A 14,062-nucleotide genomic window follows, 5' to 3' on the forward strand; every position below is an offset into this window, starting at 1 on the left:
AAGCCTCTGTAAAAGCTGCTGAAGTTACTCTGCAGGACTCAACGCTTTCTCCTTGGGCTCAGAGGCTGCTAGGCATCCCCCTTGGCCAGTATTAGTTACAACTCACTGGTCTCAGAGCAGTACGAGGGGGGTGTTACTGGGCTCCCACAGCTCGTCCCCATCTCTGCTCCTCCACGAGATTCTCTGTGATTGTCTCTCATTCCCTTTGCAGTTTATCTCTGATTCCCCGGGCCCCTCCTGTCTCCAGTGCTGTTGTTCATTCCCTTCTGCGGGTCCTTCCTTGCTGGATCTTTCACCAGGGTCACGGTGAGTTTTCCTCTCCCCTCGCTTGTCATTGTGCCTTTATGCAGCCCCTCTCCAGCCTCCCACACTGCTTCTCTCCCTCTGGCTTCTGGCCACAGCTCTCACCCTGTCTTGGTGCTACTCTCTCAGTCTCTCCTTCCCCCAGCACACACAGAGGCCTAGACCTGAGCTGGGGTCCCTGAATGGCTTGGTTGCCTGATCAGAGTAACTGGGGGTGCTGGCTTCTTCCCATTGGCTCTGGTCTGGAGCTATCTGATTGGCCAGAGGCCATTTCAATCACAGGAGCATAACTGCTCTTCAGCCCTTCCCCTTTCTCCAGGCACAAGGACAGGAACAACCAAAAAACCCCGACAAAGTTTTAGTAAGGGGCCAACAACTCCCTTATCTAAGTAATTTTGGAATGTGGACACTTGCAATTAGGAACTATAATAGAGTTGGTAGCTTCAGTCCATTCCATATTATACAGAGGATTTTCAGATCCAACCTGGATTATTCAAAGTGTCCACCAACTCATTCACATATGCCACTGAGCAGCCATCAGTTAACAGATTAGTGACTAGAGATAATTTAGTATCTCATTGCCAGTCACAATAGCAATTCCAAATCTGATACAACCAGTTGTTCAGATAAGATGGGCTAATTCAACCTCTCCGAAAATAAATTGATTGTAAAAAAAAATATAAGGCCTGCCTTGTATGTGATTATTTTACTGAGTGTGTGTACTGAGTGAGTGTCATTTAAAATGTAGAGAGAGTGTATGTGTGTGTACACTACATTTTAAATCCCTGTGTTTTTCAGATAAACTTTTAGGGATTACCTAGTCTATGGTGATGGTCTAAAAATCTCTTCTATCTGCACCCAAAAAAAACTCATGAACAGTGACTTAAATGTTGTCTGAAGTACCTGACATTTACTTTTTTTTTTAATAGCTGTTTCAACAAATCACTATAGTCACTGTAATAAGATTACAATATTTACATCAATTTCATCTGTAAAATCTATCCTTTTTGAAAGTTTTGCTTCAGATTAAAGAGAGCTCTGCTTCTAAGGAGATCTTTTTCCCCGTTCTTGAACTGATCTGCAAGTAAGTGGCCTGGAAGTTTACTGAAGCCAAAAAACTACATGCATCTCAGTAGGCTTCTGAATTCTACTTGTAAGAATAACAAATCCTCTGTCTCTGATCAGCAAATGCCAAGAACAGATATTATTGATGTAAGTATCAAAGTAATTTTTAGCAATGCTGTCTCAAGATATTGTCATCCAATAAACTTCAACCAAAATGGAATGTGGCTTCAACACATTATTTTTTTCAATGTCAATGAATTCCTCTTCATTTAGTTCCAGGTATAATTGCAAAAGTGAGCACTGATGTAACTGAAAAGGGATTTATACTCTTATATTTAACTAGGGCTGATAGGTGCTAGATTTTTTTCCCAAAAAATTCTAAAAGAGTGATCAGAGATAGAAGAAATTGTATTTAATGGAACCCGAATCCAAAATCCTGATATGGAATGGCAATATGCTGAGGGTACAGCTGTACACACAAGTGGAGGAAGAATACTTTGGTGACTGGTAAAATGGAGACAACTAGACTATTGATAGTAGCCATAAGCACAAGAGAGGAAATAGGAAAGGTTCAACGCAATCGTAGATGACATAAAAAAAAAAACTTTAAAAAAACTGTTTCCACAGGCTGCAAGTCCCGTAGGTGATAAGTTCTTCTATATGAGACACACTAAGAAATAGCAGCACGCTGCAATTTTGTGATCCACAGTCAGTAATCTAAATAGGTGCTACATCTAGCAGTAGTGCCCTATCTTTTATTGGGATTACTAACAGAAGTGAAGGCAATAAAACTGACCGCTATAGGTTAATGTATCTCCTTGTACCAGTTCTGCAGCAGGAACTATATTAGAGTTGGTAGCTTCAGTCCATTCCACATTATACAGAGGATTTTCAGATCCAACCTGGATTATTCAAATTAATGTGACCAAATCTGGCAATATCCATTGCTCAGTCAACACTGCACCTTCATGAAGTCAAGTAGCTCGATGCACATCTATATACATTATACAATTGTAAAAGACATACTGTATATTTAAATATATCTTAAAATATGATTTGTAATATGCTTGAACTGGATCCTCTTTACATGCCAGAATTAATGCTTTACCATGCATTGGTAGAGCTAGTTGAAACATTTTTGACTAAATGACATTTCAGCAAAATATGCTGTTTTGTTGAAGCTAAAACTTTTGTGGAGGTGTGCCAATTTTGATGAAGACATCAGAAAGGTTTGAGGCTCTGGAGCGAGATAGACTGATGTGGGGCACTGACTCAGGGTGTAGCAGATGCAGGTTCATATCACTGCAATGCCTGAGTCAGGGAAAGCCGCAATGGAAAAGCTCTGCTCTAACACACTAATTTCCTGACAAATTTTCTCTTGTGGAAGTGTTCAGAATGTTTCATCCTCAGTCCAATGAGGAACAAAAAAAAACCTGAAACTTCAAAAGTTGCCACAAAACAGTTTTGTCAACTCTATTCAGTGGCCTCTTAGCTTTCTCTCTTCAAACTATTTGTCTCTTCCCCATTTTCTGTTCCCAGAGTCCTAGGGTCATATCCCTTCTTCCACTTATCCCCCTGCTTACTGTCTAAGTTCCTACCTCCTCTTTCCAGGTTTATTTCATATCAGCTCCATGAATTCTGTCTTTTTTCTTCATAATGTTCTCCTCTGATCCACCCAATTCTAACAGTTCTTCACTATGTTTCTGTCAGGATTCTCTCCCCACTCTGAACTCTGGGGTACAGATGTGGGGACCCGCATGAAAGACCCCCTAAGCTTATTTCTACATCTTAGATTAAAAACTTCCCCAAGGCACAAATCTTTCCTTGTCCTTGGATGGTACTTCTGGCACCACAAAGTGAGCTAGACAAAGATTCAGGAAAAGGTTCCTGTTTTCCCCAAAAGAGTTCCTGTTTTCCCCAAAATATCCCCCCCAAGCCTCTTCACCCCCTTTCCTGGGGAGACTTGAGAATCATATACCAAATAGGTAACCAAGGTGAGCACAGACCAGACTCTTGGGTTTTTAGGGCACTAAAAACCAGTCAGGTTCTTAAAAGCAGAACTTTATTATAAAGAAAAAAAGTAAAAGAAGCACTTCTGTAAAATCAGGATGGAAGGTAATTTTGCAGGGTAATAAGATTTAAGACACAGAGGATTCCCCTCTAAGCAAAACTTCAAAGTTACAAAAAACAGGAATAAACCTCCCTCTTAGCATAGGGAAAATTAAACTAAATTAATTAATTAAACTAAAACAAAAGATAATCTAATGCATTTCCTTGCTATTACTTACAATTTCTATAATTTTAGATAAAAGGAAAAGGACTACTTGTGGCACCTTAGAGACTAACAAATTTATTTGAGCATAAGCTTTCATGAGCTACCGCTCACTTCATTGGATGCTATAGCTCAGGAAAGCTTATACTCTAATAAATTTGTTAGTCGCTAAGGTGCCACAAGTACTCCTTTTCTTTTTGCGGATACAGACTAACATGGCTGCTACTCTGAAACCTGTAATTTTAGATGTATCATTTCAGTAGAAGCTGGATTACTTGCTTGGTCTCCCTCTTTGTCTCAAGAGGGAACACACAGAGAGGACAAACAAAACCTCCTCCCCCCCCCTCTGATTTGAAAGTATCTTCTTTCCCCATTGGTCCTTCTGGTCAGGTGCCAACTAGATTAATGGAACTGATTAACCCCTTACAGGTAAGTGATTCTGTACCTCTGGCCAGGAGGGATTTGATGTTACTGCATATATAAGGTTGTTACCCTTCCATTTATATGTATCAGAGTAGCAGCCGTGTTAGTCTGCATCCGATGAAGTGAGCTGTAGCTCACAAAAGCTTATGCTCTAATAAATTTGTTAGTCTCTAAGGTGCCACAAGTACTCCTTTTCTTTATATGTATGACAGTTTCCATCAAACTCACTTCACTTCTCAACAGCACTAATAAAGCCCATAGTGCCATCCAGACAATGCATAAGTGTTGATAGTGGGAGGGGTGGGGGTGCACAATTAAAAGTTCTGTTGATATGCAGCGGAGTTCAGGGTAGGATATATAAACCCTGGCAGAAATCAGGAGGATGGGGGTAGGGGGACACGTGACCCTATGTGACCCCTCACACACCACCTCTGGTGCCAGAATTACTAAAGCCCATAGTGACAACACTACTTTTCCACTTTTTACCACCAAAAAATGGTATGAAGGAACTGTAATTTTAAAGCTATTCAGCAAGTCTTAAAGATAGCATAGTTAATGAATATCAAGTTTAATTTACTTGGGAATTTGAGCTCACAGTACGCAGGTGGGTTAAAAAGAATCCCAAAATAAATTCTAGCACCTTTTGTTTATATAAGAAACATTGCACTTTAAACAAATTCAATGAATGTACTGCATAGTACTAGTCATGGCTGAGTAATTTAAAAAGCTGCATTTGGATGGCAACATATCATCATAGCTATCCCTAATTACCCAAAAATAAACACACAAAATCAACTTCACAGGGGTTTTGTGTGCATATTTTATATTGGATCTTTCCATGTATGCAGTTAGTAGACTAATGTGGTCAACAGCCATTTATTTGATTCTAAATTATAAATAAGTGTATTATGCAATAATTCACAAATCTTGAAAAGGGTTCTTTTCAGAGCCAATGTCTGAAACAATCCAACCATTAGGAGAATTCTGTACATTTTTGCAGCTTTGGCTAGCTACATTTCCCTTTAAAGTGACTATAGATATAGCTATCTGTCTAAGCATTTATTGAACACTCCTCACTACAACATCTAAGAAGCTAACAATGATTGACAACCACAATAAAAAGGGTCACAAGTGGCTTAGATTCCTCCATTCTTCCCTGTGTCAGCCAGTTATTTTATTTTAATTATTTCTTCCCTCTTTTCCTAATGCCTCTTTCCCCTTTTATGGCTGTGGCTGCAGGGAAGACAAACTGCAGAAGGAAGTTTCACATCTTTCTCTGAAAGGGGTGAGATCTGTGGTCATTCTCACCTCCATCAGAAACAAGTTCCTTAATACTGGGCCAGCTGCTAAGTCTTTCTCCCATTTTCATGAGTTACATCCTAACGAATGAAACTCTGATAGTACCTGAAAAACTTAGCTACTTAGGGAGATCATTGCCATGCAGAGAAACATGGCCGCCGACCCTGTGGGTGCTCTGGGGCTGGAGCATCTACGGAAAAAAATAGTGGATATGCTGCATCAACCAGCAGCCCCACTGATCAGCTCCTCCTCCTCCCCGCCAACATTTCCTGCCCACCAGTGGCCCTGCTGATCAGTGCCTTCCCCTCCCTCCCAGCACCTCCCGCCCACCATGATCAGCTGTTCAGCAGTGTGCAGGAGATGCTGGGGGAATGGGGCAGAATGAGGGTGGGGCATGCTTGGGGGAGGGGCAGAACAGGGGCAGGAAGAGGCAGGGTGGGATGGAATGGTGGTGGGAAGAGAGGCCTTGGGAGGAGGGTAGAGCCTGGGGCAGAGCAGTGGGGCAAGCACCCACATGGGAATTGACAAAGTCGTCATCTCTGCAGAAAAAGACAGTCACCTAAATAGCTGGGGCCAATTCAATGCATGACAAAGATTAGCGCTGTTGTATGACGAGCCAATGTAGTAAGCAGAATAGCAGTGTGATGTGCCCTTGGTGATCATTGATGCAAAGTAGCAAGGCTATGGATTGCTGTATTTTTGACCAATTTTAACTTTTTATTCCTATCTATATTGAGTTAGCCTAATCCATCATCAGGATCACACATGTGGATCACTGTGCCAAAGTCGCATTCAGCAGGGTGGACCTCATCCTCTGGGCCAGACTTAGAAAAGATTATTTTAGCAGGGTAGCTGGTCAGGAAATGTTTTTGCTGTCTTGTGAAAAATTGAGATTTGAAACATTTTCTCATTCCATACCAGGACAAACAAGAGATTGAGCAAGCCCCTTCCCCCCATAATAGCCAAGTGGTTAGGGCACTCATCTGGGATGCAGAAGACTCCTATTCAAATCCTTGTTTTGCCTGTTTCAGACCAGAGACTTGAACCTGCTTCTCCAGCGCATAGGTGAAGTGCCCTAACTGCTGAGACAAGCAGATGGACACACACAACGTGAATGTTTCACTGAAATTGACCCTTTCTTGTGAAAAGTTTCAGTTTTAATATATCAGCATTTTCTGACCAAAACAATGTTTTGTTGAAAGAACCTGACCAGCTCTGTTTAGTAACCATATTTGTATAAGCAGCCCGCACAGCATGGAGTCAAACCAACTTAACAATCAGAGGTCAAGTCACTCTATGGTGGACAGCGGTGGTGGCCAGATCTTCCAAAGCCAATTAACAGCTCCATGCCACCCCGTCATCTCCTTCATGCCTCTCAATGTCCACAGCCCCTTTCCTATGCCCCAGACCCTTCACATCCTCTGCCAGACTTGTGCCCTTTCTTATATATACACCCCCCACCCACCCATCTCCAACCTACTTCCCAGCCAGTCCACCTCTGGCTCAGGCCAGCTAAAGCAACACAGCCCCAAATCAGCATATAAACATCTCAAAGTAATTTTAAATGTTACTCTGTATATACCTGTAAAAACTCTTCTGTAGCAGTGTGACTCAGCCCATAGGCAGGAGTAACAGGAAAAGGGTAAAAAAAAAAGGAAAATAAATATTGCATCTAGACATTGGAATCTGAGCCCCTTCCCTGCCTATCTAAGTACGATTTAGCAACCCCCATCCCCACATCATAAGCCGCTGTTGTATAATTTTACTCCCATAGCTAACCAGTCATCCCCACCCCGACAACAACTACCAGCTAAATAGCTACTTCTCACCAAATGAATTAGTCTGTATGCCAAGCAATTTTGGAAATATGATGAACCACTACAGTAAGAAAATGTTCAAATAGTCAACAGCAGGGACACTGTTTAAACGCCACAACTTTAAAACTCCGTTTCTGATTTTTCCAAACTTCCCAGAAAAATTCAAGTCTGAGCTGTGGACTATAAAATTTCAAGGAGATTAGTTTCTTTTGAGGGGGACAATGTTTTAAAAATCAGACTTAATAGAAAGCCAGCTTCAATTTTTACTATGGAGCATTTGCTATCATTGTGTAATTATTGTTTGTTTTATTGCTGCACCTAGCTATTTATAAATAAATAAGGCAAGGTCCCTGCCTAAAATTTGCTTAATGAAGATATATTATAAATTAGACTGTGCATTGGTGTTATATGTGTTTGAACTGGGGTATTATACATGGTTATGCAATTCCTCCCTCACTGATGGGCTGAAATGAGAGAGGAGAGGAGAGGAGGGGGTATACTGTCATGTGTCCAGTCCAGTTCAAACATGGATTCCGCCCAGTGTGTTATTTTTAGAACCCTCAAGATAATCTGATTGATAGTGATATTCACATGTTTTCTTACCTACATGAATTCCAAAAGGGCCATATTTAGCAGATTAAAGGGACGTTACCTTTTTGCACCTTTTCTGTTAAAGGTGTTTTTTGTCAAAAGCGTGCTTGATACCATATGTAATGTCCTTCACATTAGTGGACTTCAGTTATAGTTAACACACAGGGAATTAATTATTCAGAATGCTGGACAGAACACAGACCATTTCATTCCATTGCTTTCCGGCCTGTAGACTAGGGAACACAGCCCGGGCTGAACAGGGTCTGCCTAAATTCCAGCCAGGTTTAAGAAATTCTGGAATGAACAGATGACTATATGATATCCCTCTCCCATTTAATCTAATGATAAAATAGTCAAACTGTTCAACCATATCCATATCATTAGCTTTGAAATCACTCAGTCTTATTGGTCAGTTGTTGCAGAAATCTAAGATTGCAAAAGTCTGAAGTTAACCTTTTGTGGGGGATTTCACTTTATAGAAGCTGATGATCACCTTTATACTGACTTTCATGTTATGGATCTGTTTTCCATAAAACTGTATGTAAACATCTTGCTAAACCATTTCTCCCAACCTACACATGGCCAATGACCAGTATCCATGTGGCTACATTGTATAACTCATTAACATTTTCATTACCCTTTTGAAGGTATTTTTCTGGTGACATTTTCTCTGTGCAATATGGCCAAGGTGAAAATGTCCCTCCAGATTCCCTGTGTGAAAATGTTGGGTTGGTTTTTTTTTTTGGCTTCAATACTATTTGCATTTTATTCCAAGGTGTGTTGATCCCTAGCCTCAAGTTTTCATCTGCTGGTATTTTAAGTTCAAGTATTTCTGTGCTCATAAAATTCTAGTGGGAGTAGTAAAAAAGTTTAAGAGTGAGGTGACCTCCCCTAAATAAGTTGCCTTAGGTGTGCATCATATTGGCTACACTTCCTGAAATCTATTTCTGTTACAAATTACTTATTGTTATGAGGCACTGATGGATCGCTGAGAATTCATTCAGCTATCAGAGGATATCTTGCGCCAGTTACACCCCTCTGCAGCAAAAATAACCTTTTCAGATATGTCAATTTTTAAGAGTAAAATGTTTTTAGCTTCAACAGAAATGAATTCTGAACAGTGATAGAAACAAGAACTGAACTGCAGAGTGTTCTAAGTGTTCTAAGACCCCTATTCTGCTTACTTGACAGATGAATATTTCCCCACTGATTTTGAATGCGAGTTTTAGGCAAGTAGGATAAGCAGTATTTGGCTCTCTGTTCTATTTGAAAGTGCTTTCACTTTTCATTTCCCTGAGGCATCTAACAGTACATTCCCCAATTCCATGCACAGGCAAACACCTTAAAGTTATCTCTCTCAATTACCATACACCACAAGCTGCACATCACAATCTTAACTCTGCCCCTTTAGGGGTGCCAGCTTTCCAGTATTACCTGAAAGGAAGGTTTATAGATTTGTAGATTTTAAGGCCAGAAGTGTCCATTATGTGACTCTGGTAAACCCAGTACCAGCTCTGGCCAAGGCCATATGCGTTAGCTAAGAACTGACAAACTCATAGCTGGAAGTGGAAACCAGCTCACCAGTATGTTAGTTTGATTCAAGATAGGTATTCGTCTTATAAGAATGTATTTAGGGTTTAAGTTGTTGCATGTATTAATATAACTTGTAATGTCTGTATTCTATAATACGAGGTAAAATATAAAAGTTTGTTTTATAATTGTAAAAATGCCTGCTCTGAACATGTGAACTCAAACAGGAAGAATGTCTCCCGCCGCCTATCCAAGAGGACTATAAAAAACTAAGTAGGCGATGAGCGGACAAAGCGGACAAAGAAAAAGGGGGATAGAGAATAAGACGGAGAATATATTATTGTCCTTACATAAATCCATGGTACGCCCACATCTTGAATACTGTGTACGGATGTGGTCCTCTCATCTAAAAAAGATATATTGGCATTAGAAAAGGTTCAGAAAAGGGAAAACTAAAATGATTAGGGGTTTGGAACAGGTCCCATATGAGGAGAGATTAAAGAGGCTAGGACTTTTCAGCTTGGAAAAGAGGAGACTAAGGGGGGATATGATAGAGGTATATAAAATTATGAGGGGCATGGAGAAAGTAAATAAGGAAAATTTATTCACTTGTTCCCATAATATAAGAACTAGGGGCCACCAAATGAAATTAATGGGCAGCAGGTTTAAAACAAATACAAGGAAATTCTTCTTCACACAGCACACAGTCAACCTGTGGAACTCCTTGCCTGAGGAGGTTGTGAAGGCTAGGACTATAACAGGGTTTAAAAGAGACCTGGATAAATTCATGGAGGTTAAGTTCATTAATGACTATTAGCCAGGATGGGTAAGGAATGATGTTCCTAATCTCTGTTTGTCAGAGGGTGGAGATGGACAGCAGGAGAGAGATCACTTGATCATTACCTGTTAGGTTCACTCCCTGTGGGGCACCTGGCATTGGCCACTGTCAGTAGACAGGATACTGGGCTGGATGGACCTTGGTTCTGACCCAATATGGCCATTCTTATGTTCTTATGTAACTGCCCCATCCACCCATGGAGAAGTATGTGCAGCATACATTTGAATGCTGGAAGCGGGAAATAAAAATAGTTGACATGAAAATATTTTATCATTTGGTGTTTGGACACAAGGGTTGGAGCTAAGAAACAAAAAAGGAGAGATCCTCAGGGTCAGCCTGAGTTAAGACCTGAATAGACATTCAGTGCTGACAGATTACATCTGTCACCTTTTGAATGACAGGCAAACTCATTTGTGCATATAAATTGCCTGCTTTAGCCTGTAAATAATTTATTTCTTTTCCTGGTTAATAAACCTTTAGTTAATTACAGGATTGGCTACAGGTGTTATCTTTGGTGTGAGATCTAAGATACAAATTGATCTGTGCTAAGTGACTGGTCTCTTTGAACTGGAAGCAACATGAATATTTTGTGATTTTGGGGGTAAGTGACCATTCATCAACTAAGTCCAGCTTGCCAGGATGAAAAGATAGACTGGAGAGCCCAATGGGAGTGTCTGTGACTACCTGGTAAGACTGTCACAGTGAGCTAGGAGTTCGCATTTGTTATTGGGTTCGTGAAATCTAATTATAGAACATCTCACCAGTTTGGGGTATTTGCCCTGATTTTGGCAGTCTGCCTTGAGATTGGCACTCTCGGTCATGAGCGACTTCAGACAGCATGATAATGATTACCTAGTCTGATCTCCTATAAATATCCTTATCCAGTAACTTCTACATCAAGCCTATAACTTCTGTTTAAGCTCTAGTGGCTCTGGTTTTGATTTAAAGACAAAGGTGTGTGAAGGTTGTAAACTATAAGCATAACAATTCTTGCATTCTTTCAATCTTCCCTTCTGCACACTAGCCTCACAGAATTATTAGTTGTGGATAACTGATGCTGGGTTTGGGAAGGGAATACAGTCTTTAATTACATGATTGCCTACAATTTTCCCCAGAACCTCATTCAGTGCACAGGATGGACCATATTCTAGGGATGAAGCCGGGATATGTCATGAAAGAGGCATTTGTCTGCTGTAAGACCCTTGCCTCATTTGCTGCAAAAGCTGGAAGGTGTGAAGTGAATGAAGCCAGGGAGCATAGGGTGGAAGAGAAAGAGATTAAACAAGGACCCAATATAGGGGAAATGGGATTGGCTGGACTGTGAGACGGGGGTCAAGGAGTTGAGGGGGAACTGAGACTTGTTGAGCAAGGCTACTGGGATGGGGAAGGAATGGGGCAAAAGGGGTCAAGCTTGGGGGAACAGGCAGAAGGATCTGTGATCACTAGAGGACATTCCCCTCCAAACCATAAAATATCACCCAAGATCTTTGAGTTTCACCATTTCTCTGTTGTCAGCAAATATCTGTAAAATTCATTGCTCAAGCTCACTGTGGGGACTGCTGTGCACATACAATCCAGCCACACATAGGAGCTGTGAGGGGACGGTGTATGCTCAGTCATGCTGGTTGGATGGTGCATGTACAGTCTGGTCAGAACTAGGAGCTGTGAGAGGCTTGAGCATGGTCAGTGAGGACAGAATCTTTGCAAATTTTAGCTGCTAAGTTCTAAGGCAGCTCTACTGAGCCTAGAATCATAGACATATCGGGCTAGAAGGAACCTCAAGAGGTCATCTAGTCCAACCCCCTGCCCTGAGTCAGGGCCAAGCATACCTAGACATTCCCTGACAGATGTTTGTCTAACTTCTTCTTAAAAACCTCCAGTGATGGGGATTCCACAGCCTCCCTTGGTAACCTATTCCAGTACTTAACTATCCTTTTAGTTAGTTTTTCCTACCACTAACTTTACTCTCCCTTGCTGAATTAAGCATGGTACTTCTTGTCCTACCTTCAGTGGACATAGAGAATCATTGATCACCATCCTCTTTAGAGTAGCCCTTAACACATTTGAAGATTGTTATCAGATCCCCCTCTCAGTCTTCTTTTCTTAAGACTGAACATGCCCCATTTCTTTAACCCTTCACAGATGTTAGATATTCTTAACCTTTTATCATTGTGTTGCTCTCCCAGGACTCACTCCAATTTATCCATATTTTCCCAACAGTGTGGCACGCAGAACTGGACACAATATTCCAGCAGAGATCTCACTGGGTCCCAGTAGAGTTGAACAATTACCTCCCTAGTTTGGGGTCATCCACAAATTTTATAAGCATATTCTCCACTCAATTATCCACAATGAAAATATTGACTAATACTGGCCCCAAGGCAGACCTTGGGTGTCTCCCCATTTTGACAGCAAACCCTTGATTACCATAGGTTTGAGTAGAATCTATAAACCAATTTTGCACCTCACATAGCAAAGTAGCCAAGAACCAGTCCAAAGCCAGGACGGGCAGAGCAGCCAACTGGGGATGAGCCTAGTCCAGAGTCAAGAGAAGCACTGTGTGAGGAAGGAATCACCTGAGGACAAACCGGAGCTGGATCCAGTATCACCATTGTACAGAACTGTGTGGGACTGTAAGTACTGGGGTTTGTGACCTCGTGTTGGGAATAAGGAGGAGACAACACAAGGAGGAGGTTGTAGCCATTAATGAATTTGATTTTTCAGATAAAAGGAAAGAAAAAATAGTTCTAAGACACTTAAGACTCTAACAGAAAATCTAAAAAAATATTCTTTGACTCAGGAGATTATGATTTTAAGATCTGATATCTTGTGACCTATCAGGGTAAGAAATTAATGCAGTGTATCAATAGAAAAATATGATTTCTAATTCTCCAATGGAATACAGTAGATATGTGTAGCTATGGTGCTCCTTTTGGTGAGTGACATTGTTCTGGAGGAAAAGGGCGAATCAGTCAAAGGACACACAGAGCAATGATGTGCTTCAAACAATTAGTCAGGTTTTATTTTAGGGGTTTTTTTGCAGCAGTGTTCTGAATGGTTCTAAGTGAGGTAAAATGGATAATTATTTTATTCCCTTCCCTCTCATTACATTGCTAAGACACAGGTGAAGATGTAGTTTCAACATATCTTATCTATTAACCAAGTGTGAAAAAAGGAAAACCCAGAGATTAATGTTCTAATATTGGCCATTGGAGACAGTGATTTCTGCCAACTAAATATCTATATAGATTTTAAATGCAACAGATGGGTAATTGCTGATTATTCAAATATCTTGGTTAAAATCAAAAACTTTCAGATAATCAGTGACCTCCTCATGGCTTTTTTTGCATGAACACCTTTCTCCTTGCCCTTCCACCACCTTCCAGTCTCCTAGTGCACACTGTAATGTCCTGCAGTGGCTTCTTCATACTCCCCTCCCCATTCTTTTATTGTGGCTTTTACATGCAGCTGTTCACAGGAAAACTTGGTCTTTGTTGCCCCACAAACATAATTGAGGCTGTTCTTGGAAAAACCCTTTCTTGCCAAGATATTTGGTGCGTCATGTGAAGTTTTAATTTATTTTTTATCTCGTTTATTTATTATTTGTGATTGTTTTCTTGAATAGTGCCCCAAGCGCCTTGGAGAGGTTGAGGGTTGGTGGCTATACAAATAAATTACTTATTACTGCAGATGTTTGTTCCAGCTGAGGGCCAAATTCTGCTCACAATTAGACCAGGGCAATCCTGCTGTCATCAGTGTGATTGCCATGGTGAAAATAAGAGCAGACTTTAACTTTGAGACTGTTTCAGTGAGTGCTGAGCTCCATATTTGTTATCTCACAGCTGTATTGTATCTTGTTGTAAGAGAGAATGTATATCCAGCTGCCTAAAGCTTCCCGTCTCTAAAAGAGACTATCATGAACCT

Source organism: Dermochelys coriacea, chromosome 2 (genome assembly GCF_009764565.3).
Source record: "Dermochelys coriacea isolate rDerCor1 chromosome 2, rDerCor1.pri.v4, whole genome shotgun sequence".
NCBI classification, from domain to species: Eukaryota; Metazoa; Chordata; order Testudines; family Dermochelyidae; genus Dermochelys; species Dermochelys coriacea.